Raw genomic sequence first — 16,831 nt, forward strand, 5'->3', positions numbered from 1 at the left:
GATCTGTCCCTGTGTCAGTCAGTCACCTCCCCCCAACACATTAGTAAGCATCAGGCATACATTAACCCCTCCCTCTCCAATAAAATTAACCCCTTCCCTGCCAGTGTCATTTTTACAGTAACAGTGCATATATATATATATATATATATATATATATATATATATATATATATATATATAGCACTGATTACTGCAGTAATGTCACTGGTACCCCCAAAAGTGTCAAAAATGTCAGTCAAGGGTCCGATCTGTCCGCCGCATTGTCGCAGTCCCGCAGAAAAAAAAAAAAATCGCAGATCGCCGCCATTACGCGTTAAAAAAACACCAAAAATGACAGAAATCTTTCCCTTAGTTAGTAAACGCAATAACTTTTGCGCAAACCAATCAAAATACGCTTATCGTGATTTCTTTTACCAAACATAGGTAGCAGAAAACAAATTGGCCAAAAATTTAAAAAAAAATTGATTTTTACATTTTTTTGGGGGGATTTCATATAAAAAAATATTGTTATTTTTTCAAAATAAACGCTCTTTTTTTGTTTATAGCGCAAAAAGTAAAAATCGCACAGGTGATCAAATACCACCAAAAGAAAGCTCTGTTTGTGGGAAAAAAAGGACGTAAATTTCGTTTGGGTACGGCGTCGCACGACCGTGCAATTTTCAGTTAAATTTGCACAGTGCCGAATCGCACAAAGTGGCCTGGACGTAAGACAGCAAAATCTTTCGGTGGTAAAGTGGTTAAGCAAAAAAATTAAAAACTCAAGCAAAAGAAAGCTCTATTTGTGTGAAAAAAAAATTCATTTGGGCACAGTACTGCATGACGGCGCAATTGTCATTCAAAGTGTGACAGCGCTGAGAAATTTGAAAAGCTTTCCTGGTTATAGAAATCTTGACAACAAAGAATTGCTCTCATAGTATTCACAGGCTCATTTATAAATGTCACCCAGGGACGCACGCCCCTGCTCCTCATTCCCAGGCACTCAACTCGACATAAAATAACTTATCACATTGACAGGATCCTGCCCTGCAGACATTTATTACCTTCCTATTATTTCCCATATGCATCTCTAGTCCCAACCAGCAGCATCCGTTTTCCACTATTGGAAGCTGCATTACATCCCTCAGCCCTGCCAGACTCCGCCCCTTCCCATACAGCCTGTCACGTGACTGACGTCAGCTCCAGTGAGCCGCACGTGGTGTGCGGCTATACCGGAAGTGATCTGTGGCATGTGCGCGATATTGATATGTAAGTACTAAGTAGTGCAATGTGATAAACGAGTGAATTAGATTCGTGCATGCGGTCACTGGGAGAACGGTGTTGGCTTGCATTGCTTGGAACGGACAAGAGCTGTACGATAGCTGCAAGTGGCTACGTTGTAGTTATGTGTTTCTAGAAAGTTTCCTGGTTGGATCAGTTTATCGCAGAGTTCTGTGAACGATGATGCCCGTTTATAAAGCTGTGCTTTTATGTTCATTATTATTTAGTATTAAAGGTTATGCCAGTGTGCTACTGGCAGAGGGAAGCTGTCTGCTTTATGTTTCCTAATGCTTTGTAATTGCATGCAGTGTTAGAACTCGTTCCTATGGGGTTTACTAAAGTGTACGCCTGTGGAGAGCTGTATTTACCTGCATAGGGATGTGCAGGTGTTCAGTGCATCCCTGTTGATGTCAATTTGGATGCAGCAGCCACGTGGGCAAGACCCAATGTGAGCTCGGGGTAATGAACCCACACTGATGTCTATTTTCGGAGTAGCCGTTGTGTCCTTGTGACCGCTGCAACTCAATTGACATCGATGGGACTGTCTGTGGAGGGATGCACAGAACACCTGTGCAGGTAAACATGAAACATGGTCCTGCATGGGTTTACACTATAGTATGCCACACGTGAACAAGGCCTTAACTGCTTAACCTGTTCCCATCCGCCCGCCGTCGATTTAGGCTCGGTTCACATTTGTGCAATGCGGGAACGCTGCGAATATGCAGCGTGATCCCGCATCGCATCCGCACATCTGCCAGTTCACACTGCCATATGCGATACGCAATTAAATGTTAAAGCGGAATTCCGGCCACAAAAACATTTTTTCAATGAAAATACCCCCGGGACAGTCAGGGCTAGTACATTCCACAATGGCTAGCCTCTGATCTGTCCCCGGTTCGCACTTACCTGCAAGAAGAAATACTCACTTTTAAAATTTCTTCTACAGCGTTGCTATCTCTGTTGTGGGCAGCTGAAGCCAGCGCAATCCTCTTCTGCGTCCTCTTCCGTGTCGTCTTCTCCCAGAATGCGCCTGCACCGGCCCCTCTCGTCACTTCCGATGCGCCACATTCCTACACAGCTTCTGGGCATGCCCAAAAGCTGTTTAGCAGGGAATGCGGCATCGCACCGGAAGTGACGAGCGGGCCGGTGCCGTCGCATTGATTCCTGGGAGCGATGATGTTCAGCTCCCAGGAATCATTGCAAACCGGAAGTGACGGCGCGGGCCGCGGCCACAGAGGGAGGAAGTGGAAAATAGGTTAGTATTTCTTTCTACAATTACAAGGTAAGTAAAAAAATAAAAAAATCCTAACTATCCAATTCCTTTTCAGGTGAAGAAGAGCAAGCGGATGGCCACAAAATCGATTATGTCGATTTTGTGGCCGGAACTCCGCTTTAACGTCACCCCTAGTTTGATCGCATATTTCAGTGCGATCTGCAAGTTCGCACAGAATTGGATCGCACAAGTGTGAACCACTGTGCGATCCAATTCTGAGGTGGCTCAAAAAATGCCTCATGTGCGAGTTTGCTGCGGATGCGCTGCAAATTCAGCAATACAAAGTGTATGGCTGAACTCGCATCCACACAGGAGATCGCATGTAATGAAGGAGCAGTGCGCTCAGAACTTCATGCGATCAGCGCATCCGCACAAGTGTGAACCGGCACTTACTGCGCCAGTGCGGCTCTCCTGCGCTAACCGATGTAGACCTACGTCAGCCGCATACCCCCCCCCCCCCCCACAGTTAGAATCACTCCCCTGGGCTCACATTTAACCCCTTGATCACCCACAGTGTAACCCCTTCCCTGCCAGTGTCATTATTACAGTAACAGTGCATATTTTTAGCACTAAATAGTGTAGTAATGTCACTGGTCCCCCCAAAAGTGTAAAAAATGTCAGGGGTCCGATCTGTCCGCCGCAAAGTCGCAGTTCTGCAAAAAAATCGCAGATCGCCGCCATTACTAGTAAAAAAAAAAAGACAAATCTTTCCCGTAGTTAGTAGACGCGATAACTTTTGTGCAAACCAATCAAAATGCGCTTATTGCGATTTTTTTTTTTTTTTTTTTACCAAAAGATGTAGCAGAAAACAAATTGGCCTAAAATGTTAAAAATGTTTGATTTCTTTTTGAGAATGCTATATTGCATTAGGTGAAGAATATTTATTTATTTTTTTCAGAATTTTTGCTCTTTTTTTGTTTATAGCGCAAAAAATAAAAATCTTAGAGGTGATCAAATACCACCAAAGAAAGCTCTTTGTGGGAAAAAAAAGGACATCAATTTTATTTGGGTACAGTGTCGGACGACCGTGCAATTGTCTGTTTAAATAACGCAGTACCGAATCTCAAAATATAGCCTGGTCATTAAGGGGGAAAATCTTCCGGTCCAGAAGTGGTTAAAGATCGCCCTGCGTACATATACTGCAGCAGAGCGGCCCAAAAGGAGCTGTAAAAGCAGAAGGTTTTTTATCTTAAAGCGGAGTTCCACCCAGTGCACATTTTTTTTTTAATAAAATACCCCCGGGACAGTCAGGGCTAGTACATTCCACAATGGCTAGCCTCTGATCTGTCCCGGGTTGCACTTACCTTTTAGGAGAAATACTTACCTTGAAAAAGTATTCTCCAGCGCTGCCATCTCAGGTGTGGGCAGCTTGAAGCCAGCGCAATCCTCTTCGGCGTCCTCTTCCTTCTTCTTCCGTCCCACGATGCACTGCACCGGCCCCGACGTCACTTCCGGTGCGTGCGCGTCATCCCTCCACAGCTTCTGGGCATGCCCAGAAGCTGTTTAGAAGGGAATGACGCGCGCGCCGGAACTGACGTCAAGGCCGGTGCAGGCGCAATGATTCCTGGGAGCGATGACGTTCAGCTCCCAGGAATCATTGCAAATGCCAGGAAGTGACGACGGGCCGCGGCCGCCGAGGGGAGAAAGAAGGAAGTAAGGTAAGTATATTTTCTCTACAAGGTAAGTAAAAAAAAAAAAAAAAATTGCGATTATCCATTTGTTTTTCAGGTGACCCGGAGCAAGAAGATGGAGGTAAGTATAAAATTAGGGTGGAACTCCACTTTAATGCATCCTGTGTATTAAGATAAAAAGCCTTCTGTGTGCAGCAGCCTCCCCAGCACCCCCTACTACTTACCTGTGCCCCATCTCTGTCCAGCGATGTCAACGAGTCCCTTGGCCCTCTGGTTGTCTGAGACACAGCCGAAGCACCATTGGCTCCCGTGACTGTTATTCAAAGTCAGATAGCTAATCGGGAGAGAGAGGGGGCGGGGCCGAATGGGCACACGGAGCTGCAGCTCGGCTCCGGTGCCCCCATAAGAAGCTGCTTGCTGTTGGGAGCACTTACTACAAGGTAGGAGCAGGAGCAGCAATGAGGGACCCAAGAAGAGGAGGATCAGGGCTGCCTTGTGCAAAACCAACTGCACAGAGGAGGTAAGTATAACATGTTTGTTATTTAAAAAAAAAGAAAAAAAAGACTTTAACCTGTACGTGATTCCTCTGATCGGCTTCATGGCGCACACAGCCCCGCTCCCGCTGAGATTATACACAGCGGTAGCCAATCAGCGGGTCTGGCGGACATTCACAGGAAAGGCAGAACTGCGGTCTGCCGATGTAAACAAGGCAGACCGCTGTTCTATGAAGGAGGAAAATGGAGATCTTGTGTTTCTACTAAGCAGAAACACGGATCTGTTTTCCTCCAGTCACAGCATTCCCCCCACAGTTAGAAAGCACTCCCTAGGTGCACACCTAACCCTAATTGCCTCTGTTGTTAACCCCTCCTTCCCTGTCAGTGTATTTTATATCGTGACAGTGCATTTTATTTTTAGCACTGATCCCCAAAAAGTGTCACTAAAGCCCCATACACACACGCAGAACGTCGTCATACAAATGTTCGTCTTTTCTCCCCGGGATGTCGGTGTCTGTTGAAAAGTGCAAAGACAGCACAAGGACAGCACAAGAATTTTGTCCGCAGACTTCAGCTGACTGCAGAAGTGATGTCATGTAATGGTTAACTTTCCCTGTGTTTTTTATTTTCTGAGCATGCCCAGTCTTGCAAATCTGCGGTCTGTCGGCTGATTTCTGTACTGACAGGCGAACAATCGGCCGTTCTGGTGTCTGCAGACAAAAATTTTCATGTTTGCAAGAAAGACTCTTGTCCGCAGATTGTGTGCAGACATCTGTCCGAGGCACCATACTAACACGCATACAATCGGCAGATCTTTCGTCCGCCGACGTTTGTATGACGACGATCTGCGTGTGTGTACGGGCCTTTAGTGTCAGATTTGTCTGCCGCATTGTTGCAGTCCCGCTAAAAATCGCTGATCGCCGCCATTACTAGTAAAAAAAATCCTATCTTGTGGTGGATCTGAGCCACAGTTCAAGGGTTAACATACCCTATACAAAACCACCCTCAACACATTCCTCTTTTGACCTTGCTACTACCGAAGAGGTCGCTAAAGTTTTCTCAGATACCCTCCTTACCGCCTGTCCCCTGGATCCTGTTCCCTCACAACTACTACAGTCACTCTTTTTTCAATCCTATGCTCCCTCACTCACATCATCTTCAATCTCTCCCTCTCTGCTGGCACTTTCTCCTCTCTTTAAACATATGCTGATCACCCCCACATTTAAAAAGCCCTCATTGGACCCCACCAGCCTAACCAACTTAAGACCCATCTTCTTGCTCCTGTTTTCCTCTAAACTTTTAGAAGGCTTAGGCCCCTTTCACACGGGTGCCTCCATTTTGCGAGACCCACTTGCTCAGCAGGGGAGCGTTCCGCTGATCCCCACTGGGCAGGCGGATGACAGGTCCATCTCTGCTCACTTTGCAGACTGGAGACTGACACAGTCTCGCTCCCCTGTAAGGGGAGTTTGGCTGAAGAAAAAAAAAAAATTAAAGGTACAGTGTAACAATAAAATAAATAAGGAAAAAGAAAAAATGTAAAGTGCCCCATCCCTTCATGCTTGCAGGCAAAAGCAAACGCATACGTAAGTTGTGCCCACAGGTTTAAAGGATAACTCCACTTTCGTGGGGGAAACAAGTTCAGCAAATAAAGAAAAAATAATATAGCGTATACAATTGTGACACAAATCATATTGTAATTGAATGTTATTAAAAATGACCTTTTTAATCTGCAGCTGTTGTCATTTTCTGAAAATGCAATACAATATGGCTACCTGGAGCTGTTCTGTACACAGAATGTGTTCTGACCACACCCCAAAAACATAATTTCCTGCTTCTGTGATTGGCTCACCAACTTTCCCAGAAGTCTGCCTAAGATACAAGTCAGATTCCTGGCATCCCCTGCAACAAAAATTTCATTTTTGGTTAGATACTTCCAATAGGAACAAGTCTAAAGGGATGCAGGCCCAGCAGCTTTCCTCATTAGAGCTCTGCAGCTGCCACAGCTGATAGATAATTATGAAACCACTCCCATTTGACCCACTCAGCACAGAGTAACAAACAATGATTTCTTCAGAATATCAAAAGGTAGGAATCTGCAACAAAGTTTGTTAAAATCCCTGCAATGTACAGAGATCACCCAGAGGGGAATGTTTTTTTCTCAACAAAAGTGGAGTTACGCTTTAAACCGTGTTCAAACCACACGTGAGATATTGCTGCAATCGTTAGAGCAAAAGCAATAATTCTAGCACTGAACCTCCTTTGTAACGCTAAACCAGTGCTTCTCAACCTTTTTTTTAGTCGAGGCACCCTTCAAAATTATTGACAATCTCAATGCACCCTTTAAAAGTATGGACAGTCTCGAGGCACCCCATTCGAAAATGTAAAAAATGATCCTAATAGCTTTACACAATGCAGCAACAACCACACATAGGATACCCAACGTTAGAGGGGATTTATTCTTCCAAAGCAAATACCGTTTTGTACACTGGTACTGACTAGTATTCCAATGTTTCTCTTCTCCCTCAATTTCTCTCCATCAGTCAGCTAATGTCACCCCATGCTGAAGGAGATGGGTATAGGAGGGTCAAACAAGGATGCTGTAAAGGTAGCAGACATCTTTCTTGTTAACTGATGACATCATTGGTTGTTAGGATGCCAGTGTCTAAAAATTTGTAATGGTGCATAATAAAAACCCATGGCTTTGTGTAACTAAAAGGCATTTAATTCACCTGCTGACTTGTATACAATTGTTGATCAATTTTTAGGCATTTTGCCAGGGCACCCCTGAAGAAACCTCGGGGCACCCTGGTTGAAAAAGGCTGCTTCAAACAGATAACCGTTACAATTTTTTAAAGCGACATCTATGGAGATTTTTAGGTACCATAGTTGGTCACCATTCCACGAGTGTGCGCAATTTTAAAGCGTGACATGTTTAGGTATCTATTTACTCTGTGTAACATCATCTTTCACATTATACCAAAAAATTGGGGTAACTTTTACTGTTTTTTTTTTTTTTTTATTATTCTTGAAAGTGTATTTCTGCCAAAAAAAAAACCTGAATTTGAAAGACTGCTGCGCAAATACAGTGTGATATAAAATCTTGCAACGATCGCCATTTTATTCTCTAGGGTCTCTGCTAAAAAAAAAAATATATATATATACATACATACCTACGTACGTACATACATACATACATACATACATACATAATATAATGTTTGGGGGTTCTAAGTAATTTTCTAGCACAAAATACTGATTTTAACTTGTAAACAAGTGTCAGAAAAGGCCTAGGCATGAAGGGGTTAAAAAACAAAACATTTATACTCACCTAGGTGAATGCATAATCGATTTAATGGTGCATCTGTCCACCACCGGCTCTGCAATTAAAAATGACTGATCTAACACCACCACACTCTGTCAGTCTCTGGCTCTCTGCTCTAACCCCATATCCAATGCAGAATTTTGAATTGTATCAACGGGTCTCTGATGAAGACTAAAGCCCCGTACACACGCGTCGAAATTCGGCCTGGAATTTTTGTCCGACGACCGATCCGCTGATTTTCGGCTTGTTAGTATGATGCTTCCGACAAACGACTCCGACTTTTTGGCCGAAAAAATTCGGGTGTGCAGGCTATAAAATTTTTGTCGACCGTCAAAACACGTCCGATTTTCGTGCAGTCAGTACAGATTTCGACAGGGAAAAATCTTATGAGCAAGACTGGGCATGCTCAGAGAAGAAAGAACACAAAGAAAGCAAACCAACACATGACATCACTTCTGAAGTAGAATTTTGTCGTGCGGGAAAATTCGTGTGCAGTCTTGGCACATTCCAACCAACAAAACACAACTCTGGACAAAAGACGGACGATCGTTCGGCGGAAATTCGTTGCGTGTGTACGAGGCTTTACTGAAGCATAGGGTTTTCCCATATATTCTCCCCATCCAGTTCTGGCAGTTCCACCCACCAGTTGGAATGTAAAGCATCCAAGCCATCAATAATGGAAGGCAGCAAAGCCCTGTGAATATTGGATAAAGGTTTGGTTAGGAAATCATTCCTCAAGAGACACTGCAACTGTACCAAATTGAGCATGATGGTATGCATGATAGAGCTGTAGGTACCAGAACAGATATGAGTTGGGGAGGTCATATTGGTATTTTAGAGGAGGGGTCTGCAAACTTTCTAAACAAGAGGCCAGTTTACTGTCCCTCAGACTTTAACCACTTTAAGACCAGGCCTATTTTTGACACTTGGTGTTTACAAGCTAAAATCAGTGTTTTTTTGCTAGAAAACTACTTGGAACCCCCAAACATTATATATATATATATTGTGACAGGAAGTCAGGTAAATCTGTGGATGTAGTCACAGACAGGAGATACATTTCCACCTGGTTTGGAAAGTTCACCAATTACTCTAGAGTGTCGGCTGCAGAGATAGCCAGCAGGAAGTTGAAAACCATTCAGCTGTTCAGAATGAGGAAATGAAGGCCTCTATAATTTGTCCAAAGGAAGTCTAAGGATTGCTGCCTCCTGCCGCTGTGTGGGCATGGGGAGAGGAGGACAGTCAGATGTGTACCCCCTGAAAGCTGTGTGAGCATGGGGAAGACCTCCTGAAGCGATGTGGCTGAGGAGGGTAACAAGTGTGAAGACTACTCGAAGTGAGGTCTTGGATCGTTTCTATGTGAAAAGAAACCAATGGACATTTCCTGTGTGAAGGGGAAATTCATTAAGACTGAAGACTACTCAAGGTGAGGTCTTGAACTGTTTGCTATGTGAAGAGCCAAGCAAAGGGACATGTTCAATGTGAAGAGGAAAAGGGACATGTTGGACTATTGAGTGTCTGCTGTAGGATCAGCAAAGTTTGCTCCAACAGTAGGTTGGAGACAGACTTCATTAGATAGGTTCCTGTGTGTGGAAGGTAGCCGCCCACAGTGGCAAGGATTTATTTTGTGTTTTATTTTTATTTTGCTGTTTTGAGGCTTGCACTTGTGTGAAGTAAACTCCAAGAATAAACCAAACTGTTGTTTGCAACCACTTCTCGGCTATCTCCCTGTGTAAACGCACCCCCCAAAGGGGTCATCCACGTCCGCCACCGAGCTAATCTCCCACAATATATATATATATTTTTTTTTTTAGCAGAGACCCTAGAGAATAAAATGGCGATCGTTGCAACATTTTTTATCACACTGTATTTGCGCAGCGGTCTTCCAAACGCAATTTTTTTGAAAAAAAAAAATCACTTTTTTGAATTACAAAATAAGAAAACAGTAAAGTTAGCCCAATTTCTTTCCATAATGTGAAAGATAATGTTACGCTGAGTAAATACATACCCAACATGTCATGCTTCAAAATTGCTCACGCTTGTGGAATGGCGACAAACTTTGGTACTTAAAAATCCCATAGGCGACACTTTAAAAATTTCTACAGGTTACCAGTTTAGAGTTACAGAGGAGGTCTCAAATTATTACCACATATGTGGTTTGAACACCGTTTACATATGTGGGCGGGGCTTCAGTATGCGTTCGCTTCTGCGTGCGAGCTAACAGGGACAGGGCGCTTTAATTTTTTTTTTATTATTATTTTTGATTTTTACACAGTTTTTAAAAAAATAAAAATTTGATCATTTTTATTGCTATTGCAAGGAATGTAAACATTCCTTGTAATAGAAATAGCCATGACAGGGCCTCTTTATTGTGAGATCTGGGGTCAAAAAGTCCTCAGATCTCACAAGTACACTAAAAAAGACAAAAAAAAAATGGTTAAAAAAAATCGGCTCTTTAAGCCGGTTGCTAGGCAATGATGTTTGATGTCACTTCGGTCCTCCAAGACCATAGAGTCGAGTGAGGGCCATCTTGCCCTCACTCCACTTCCTGTCCAAGAGGATCCGGGAACGGATCGTTTTCCCTGATGCTGACGGGTCCAGTAAGCGGGGAAAAGGACCGGGGCGCACCTCTTCCACCGCACCGTAAGGGTGATCCTGTGGCGATTCCGCCGCTGGGACCACTCTTACCTGAAAGCCGATCACCCGCCGTTTTTAAAAATACCGGGGTTACAGCAGCTATCTGCTGCCACAACCATGGTATTTAGCGTCAAAGTAGTGACGTACATCTGCGGTGGGCAGTCGGTAAGTGGTTAAGAGGGTCAGACTTTGGCCATTGGGAGGAGAAAAGGTCCCAATGTCAGCGGGAAAAAAACAATGCTCCATCTTTGGTGTCAGTGAAATGAATTGTGCCCCATTTATTGGTATCATTGGGAGGAAACATTTACTATCATTGGTGTCAGTGGAAGGAAGTGTTCTCCATCTTTGGTGTCAGTGGAAGGATCACTAGGGACATTGGTAGGAAAAGTGCCACATCATTGGTGTTCTTGGAAGGAATTGTGCCCCATCTTTGGTGTCAATGGAAGAAATAGTGCCCCATCATTGGTGTCAGTGGGAGGAAGTGTGCCCCATCATTGGTGTCCTTGGGAGGAATAGTGCCCCATCATTGGTATCATTGGGAGGAATAGTGCCCCATCATTGGTGTCCGTTAAAGGAATTGTGCCCCATCATTGGTGTAATTGGAAGAAATAGTGCCCCACCATTAGAGCCAGTGGAAGGAAGCATGGCCCATCTTTGGTGTGATTGGGAGGACTAGTTCCCCTATCATTGGTGTCAGTTAAAGGAATTGTGCCCCATCATTGGTGTGATTGGGAGGAATATATGACCAGTGTCGGCACGGAGTCCTCCCTGGACAACTCAGAATATTGGCGAGACAAGGCATCAGCCTTAACATTCTTGGAGCTGGGTAAATAGGAGACCACATAGTAAAAACGAGGCAAGAATAAGGCCCATCTGGCCTGACTGGGTGTGAGTCTCTCGGCTTCCGAGAGATATGTCAGATTCATATCCCCAATGAGACATAGTCTTTTAATCAGAAAACACAGTTAGTGACAATACAGCAGAGCGAAAAAGCTAATTGTACACAACAGCCTTGGCTTTTACCATTCCTGGAGAATATAATTTGCCCTGTCGCATATCTTGGTTGGATTACGAAAAGAAGTGGGTGTCTTTCTTGAACCTGAGAGATTTGATAACACACTGCTGCTTGTCCGCAGCCTTTTGGTTAGTGATCACTATCTTATCTGACACTCTGGTGGATATAGGAGCACCTGGAGGAGTTTAATTCATTTCAACTCACTCTGTGCCACTGGTTGTGGAACCTCATTATCTGCACATGGGATTGGACTATTTTTTTATACCATATCTTTTGGTGTTGTTTTCAGTAGACTACGTTTTACCTATTTTTATATACATCATTTTTTTCATCTCTTCATCATTATTTTTGCATTGTCATACAGACTGGAAGTGTTTTTAACCACGTCTGGACCAGAAGGATTTACCCCCTTAATGACCAGGCCATTTTTTTGCGATTCGGCACTGCATTACTTTAACTGACAACTGCGCGGTCGTGCGGTACTGTACCCAAATAAAATGGACTTTCTTTTTCCCCCACAAACAGGGCTTTCTTTTGATGGTATTTGATCACCTCTGTAGTTTTTTGATTATGCGCTATAAACAAAAAAAAGAGTGACAATTTTGAAAAAAAGCAGTATTTTTCACTTCCGGCCATATAACATTCCCAATAAAGAAATTAAAAAATCTAACTTTTTCATCATTTTTGGCCAATTTGTATTTTGCCACATATTTTAGGTAAAAAAAAATCCCAATAAGTGTATTTTGATTGGTTTGCGCAAAAGTTATTGCATCTACAAACTAGGGGAAAGATTTGTATTTTTTTATTTATTTAGTTTTTTTTACTAGTAATGGCGGTGATCTGCGATTTTTAGCAGGACTGCGACATTGCGGTCGACAGGACCCCTAACTGACATTTTTGACAGTTTTGGGGGGACCAGTGACATTACTACAATAATCAGTGCTAAAAATATGCGCTGTTACTGTAATAATGACACTGGCAGTGAAGGGGTTAACACCCGGTGCACACAAAGGGTTAAATGTGTACCTGGGGGGGGGGGGGGTTTAATTGTGTGGGGGCCAGACTTGGTGGATGAAAACAGGGCTCCTGTGTTCCGAAAAAAAAAAAAGGAACACAGGAGCCCTGTTTCAATCAGTGACAGATAAGTGGTGTGCCGTGTTTACAACACCGCCTTCTGTCAGTCCCTGCAGCGATCGCCGACCCGTTGCTTAACTACAGGGCTAGAGAGCGGGCGTGCGATCGTGCTGCCGAGTGCGCGCGCCCAGGACCCGCTCCTTCAAGCCGACGCACCCATACGTCGGTTTGCGCAGGAGAGCCAGCCTGTCGCAGTATATTGTGGGTCTATGGAGAACCCTTCAGCAGAAATGATGTAGCCCAAGAAGGCAACCTGAGACAGGTGGAATTCACATTTCTCAAGCTTACAGAAAAGCCCATTCTCACGTAACCATTGCAGTACCATTCTGACATCCAGGTAGTGTGATTCAATGGAGTCCGAGTAAATCAAGATGTCGTCCAAATAGACTACCACTACCACGCTTTGCTGCAACACATCACGAAAGACATCATTGATGAACTCCTGGAAGACAACGGGTGCATTGCACAAGCCAAAGGGCATAACCAGAGGTTCGTAAGGACCTGTTCTGGTATTAAACGTGGTCTTCCACTCGTTGCCCTCCTTGATCCTTACAAGATTACATGCTGCTCTTAGGTCAAGCTTGGTAAAGACCGCTGCTCCCTTGAGGCGTTCGAACAAGTCAGTAATCAATGGAATCGGGTAGGCATTCTTGACGTGATGCCATTGAGGCCCCAATAATCAATGCGAGGTCTCCACTCACCCCCTTTTTCTTTACGAAGAAAAAAAACGGCACCTGCTGGAGAAGTGGACTTGCGAATGTGTCCCTGGGCAAGTGCATCCACAACGTACTCCTCCATAGCCTTATTCTCCGCAAACCAAAGAGGATAAACCCTGCCACGAGGGGCACCAGGTTGCAAGTCTATAGCACAATCGTACGGACGATGAGGAGGAAGAGAACCCGCGCACCTTGTCAAATAAATCTTGATAATCACGATATTCAGTAGGCAACACTGAATCCGAGGAGGTACAAAGTATCTAAACAGGCCCATGGATACAAATAGTGCCACACTGTGGAGACCAAGAGAGGATCTCGACCGACTGCCAATCAAAGGTCGGATTGTGTTTATGAAGGCAAGGGTACCCCCAAAACAACGGAGTAGTGTGGGGACGAAATAACCTGGAAACAGGTCGACTCCCTGTGAACAGCCCTTATCGCCATATCAACCGGGAAGTGGTTAACCTGTGCCAGTTGCAGGGGTCTGCTATCAATCATCTCGATAACTAGTGGAGAAACACATGGCTTCAAGGGTATGGAATTGGCAGTAAACGTACTATCAATAAAAAAAAACACCAGCACTGGAGTCTACCAACACCTGAGTAACCACCGAACCCGCGTGCCCAGGAGAGGCAGCTGTGATTAGCGGTTTATCTTTACGGCAAACCGGGGACGAGGAAATTCCACCTAAGATCTGCCCCAACAGGACCTTAGGTGCGAGCGTTTCCCTTTTTCTTTGCCTAGAGTCCTACTCCTGTAGCAGACAGTATAACACTGGTCAAGTGTCCATCAGCGAACATCAGAGAAATTGATTTTATGGTCAAAAATCTAATTTTTCCTGCCATGATGGTGTTGAGGCTTGTGGACGAGATTGGAAGTTACTGCTTACTGGTCTGCTGGAGGGAGGAGGGGCTCTTAGAAAGCATCGTTGGGGAATCCAAAGCTGACAGGATAAGAAGACCAAGCTGAAATGGAGGAAAACAAGCCAAAAATGCTGCATAATGAAGGATCCTAACAGCATATCAGGAGCCCAGTGTGGACAAGTCTGCCCTGCTCTACACTCCCAAGATCTTTTAGTGCTTCATGGGCTTTTCAGCATAAGTAATCTGTCTTCTGTTCAAACTTTAAAATGTTTACTAGGTGGTTGTTTCCACTTCACTTGATGTTAGTTTTGGTCATAAGATGCTTCAGGCTGCTCTCAGTTTTATCAAGCTCTTCTTTTGACTTGCTTGTTTTGTAGTCCTTGTTTTCTGTGTTGGCCACCCCTCAGCTGGACTGCTTTTTGATATCCCAGGGTCTACCGTGTTTGTCTGAAAATAAGACTGGATCTTATATTAATTTTGGCACCAAAAGACACAGTAGGGCTTATTTTCGGGGTAGGTTTTATCATGTAATGTGCTGTCTTCTCTCCCCGTCATGTATCCTAGGAGTCCTTGCGAATCGTCTACTGACGAAATCTCGCTTTAACAGACTTCCATTACCTTCCTCTCTTGTTCTCTGATTGACGGGATACTATAGCAATGGGGCGGGAACTTCCACCAACTCCGACATTGCTATAACAACCTGTCAGGAAGAGGGAGAGCCGTGCAGTGACATTACTGTGCAGGATCGAGATCGGGAGGTGCATGCTGGGTAGCCAGCTGCACGGAAATTCCGGAAATGAAGACAGGAGGGCTTCAGATGCCTACAGCTAAAATGGAAGCCTTCCTGTTCCAGAGATCTAGTTAGTAATACATTTCTTTTTTTTTTTTTTTAAACTAAAACTACCACACATATGACTTGTTGCAAATGTTAATGTACTTGTTAGACAAATACAGAGTAGTCTTTGAAAAAAAAAAGTGTTTGGAGGACTGGAGCTGCGCTTTAAGATAAAAAGCCTTTTGTGCATAGCAGCCTACCCAGCACCCCTAATACTTACCTGAACCCCATATCTGTCCAGCGATGTCCACAAGTCCCTCGGCCATCCGTGACTCTCCCTCCTGATTGGCTGAGCCACAGCAGCGGTGCCATTGGCTCCCACGGCTGTCCATCAAAGTCAATCAGCCAATCAGGAGAGAGAGAGGGGGTTGGGCCGAATGGTAGTTCTGTGTCCGAATGGACACATGGAGCTGCAGCTCGGCTTGGGTGCCCCGATAGCAAGCTGCTTGCTGTGGGGGCACTTGACTGAAGGGAGGGGCTAGGAGCAGCAAAGAGAGACCCAAGAAGAGGATGATCCAGGCTGCTCTGTGGAAAACTACTTCACAGAACAGGTAAGTATAACATGTTGAGGTTTAGATAGGGATGTAAAATGGCGCTGCTTAATATATATGAAGGTGTACAAAATTAAATATAAGTATAAAAGCTTATAATTTATTAAAGAAAAGTACTCACATTTAAAAGAAGCAAATCAGGCATTAAAATAAGCATAGCACGAATGGTATGCAGTGCTGGGGCTCATCCGGAACGCAATGCGTTCCACACAACCGGAAATGTGCGCTCCAAACAGAGGCGGAAGTGACGCAGTGATGCTCTACGCGTTTTGTCTGTCCGACGTCGTCATCGAGTTATCGATTGGAGACACTTGCTCACTTTATAAGCACCTTAATTTTTGCAGAAGGATCACTTCCTTTTCAAATCACCACTGGTTACTTAGTTGTTTGTTAAACTGCATAACTATCCATTTGATGTATTATTTGTACTTCTGGAGTATATTAAGTGTTTACATTTTTTAAGTCATAATTAACACACGCATTTATCACTTAGCTATTTAATTGACATTATTGGATAGTGTGATCACACTTATATTTATTTTTGTAAACCTTCACATATATTTGGCAGCGCCATTTACCTCCCTATCTATCCCTCCATTTGCTGTTCACCTTTGTGAACATTTAAGAGGTAGGCTGCAGTCAAACTGTCATCTATCCTAAGCGCAGATTTTTCTCTTTTCTTAAGTATAACATGTTAGTTGTTTAAATAAAACTAGACTTTACAATCACTTTAACCACCCCCTTGCCAAGCCTATTCTGACACTACATCTAAAAATCTACTTTGTTTAGCTAGAAAAATACTTAGAACCCCAAACATTATATATTTTTAGCAGAGAACCTATAGAATAAGGGGTGAGTGTTGCAATTTTGTATGTCACACGGTATTTGCACAGCCCTTTTTCAAAAGCAATTAAAAAAAAAAACACATTCATTCATGATTAAAAAAAAAAAAAAACCTAACAGTAAAGTTGGCCCAATTATTTTGTATAATGTGAAGGATGATGTTACACTGAGTAAATAGATACCTAACATGTCACGCTTTGAAATTGTGTCTGCCCGTGGAATGGCAGCAAACTACGGTGCTTACAATTTTCCATAGGTGATGC

The 16,831-nt window shown here is 43.8% G+C and overlaps 1 protein-coding gene across 1 annotated transcript in view; it reads left to right on the top strand.

Moving 5' to 3' along the window:
* Positions 1 to 1,198: 1,198 nt before the first annotated feature.
* Positions 1,199 to 16,831, top strand: part of URB2 (URB2 ribosome biogenesis homolog) — a 183,032-nt gene continuing 167,399 nt past the window's right edge. The window contains exon 1 of the mRNA XM_082251818.1: positions 1,199 to 1,245. The gene's annotated coding sequence lies outside the window, so the exon portion shown is untranslated. The remainder of the gene's footprint in view (positions 1,246 to 16,831) is intronic.

The sequence above is a fragment of the Pelophylax lessonae genome (assembly GCF_965119305.1).
Source record: "Pelophylax lessonae genome assembly, chromosome: 3".
NCBI lineage: Eukaryota > Metazoa > Chordata > Amphibia > Anura > Ranidae > Pelophylax > Pelophylax lessonae.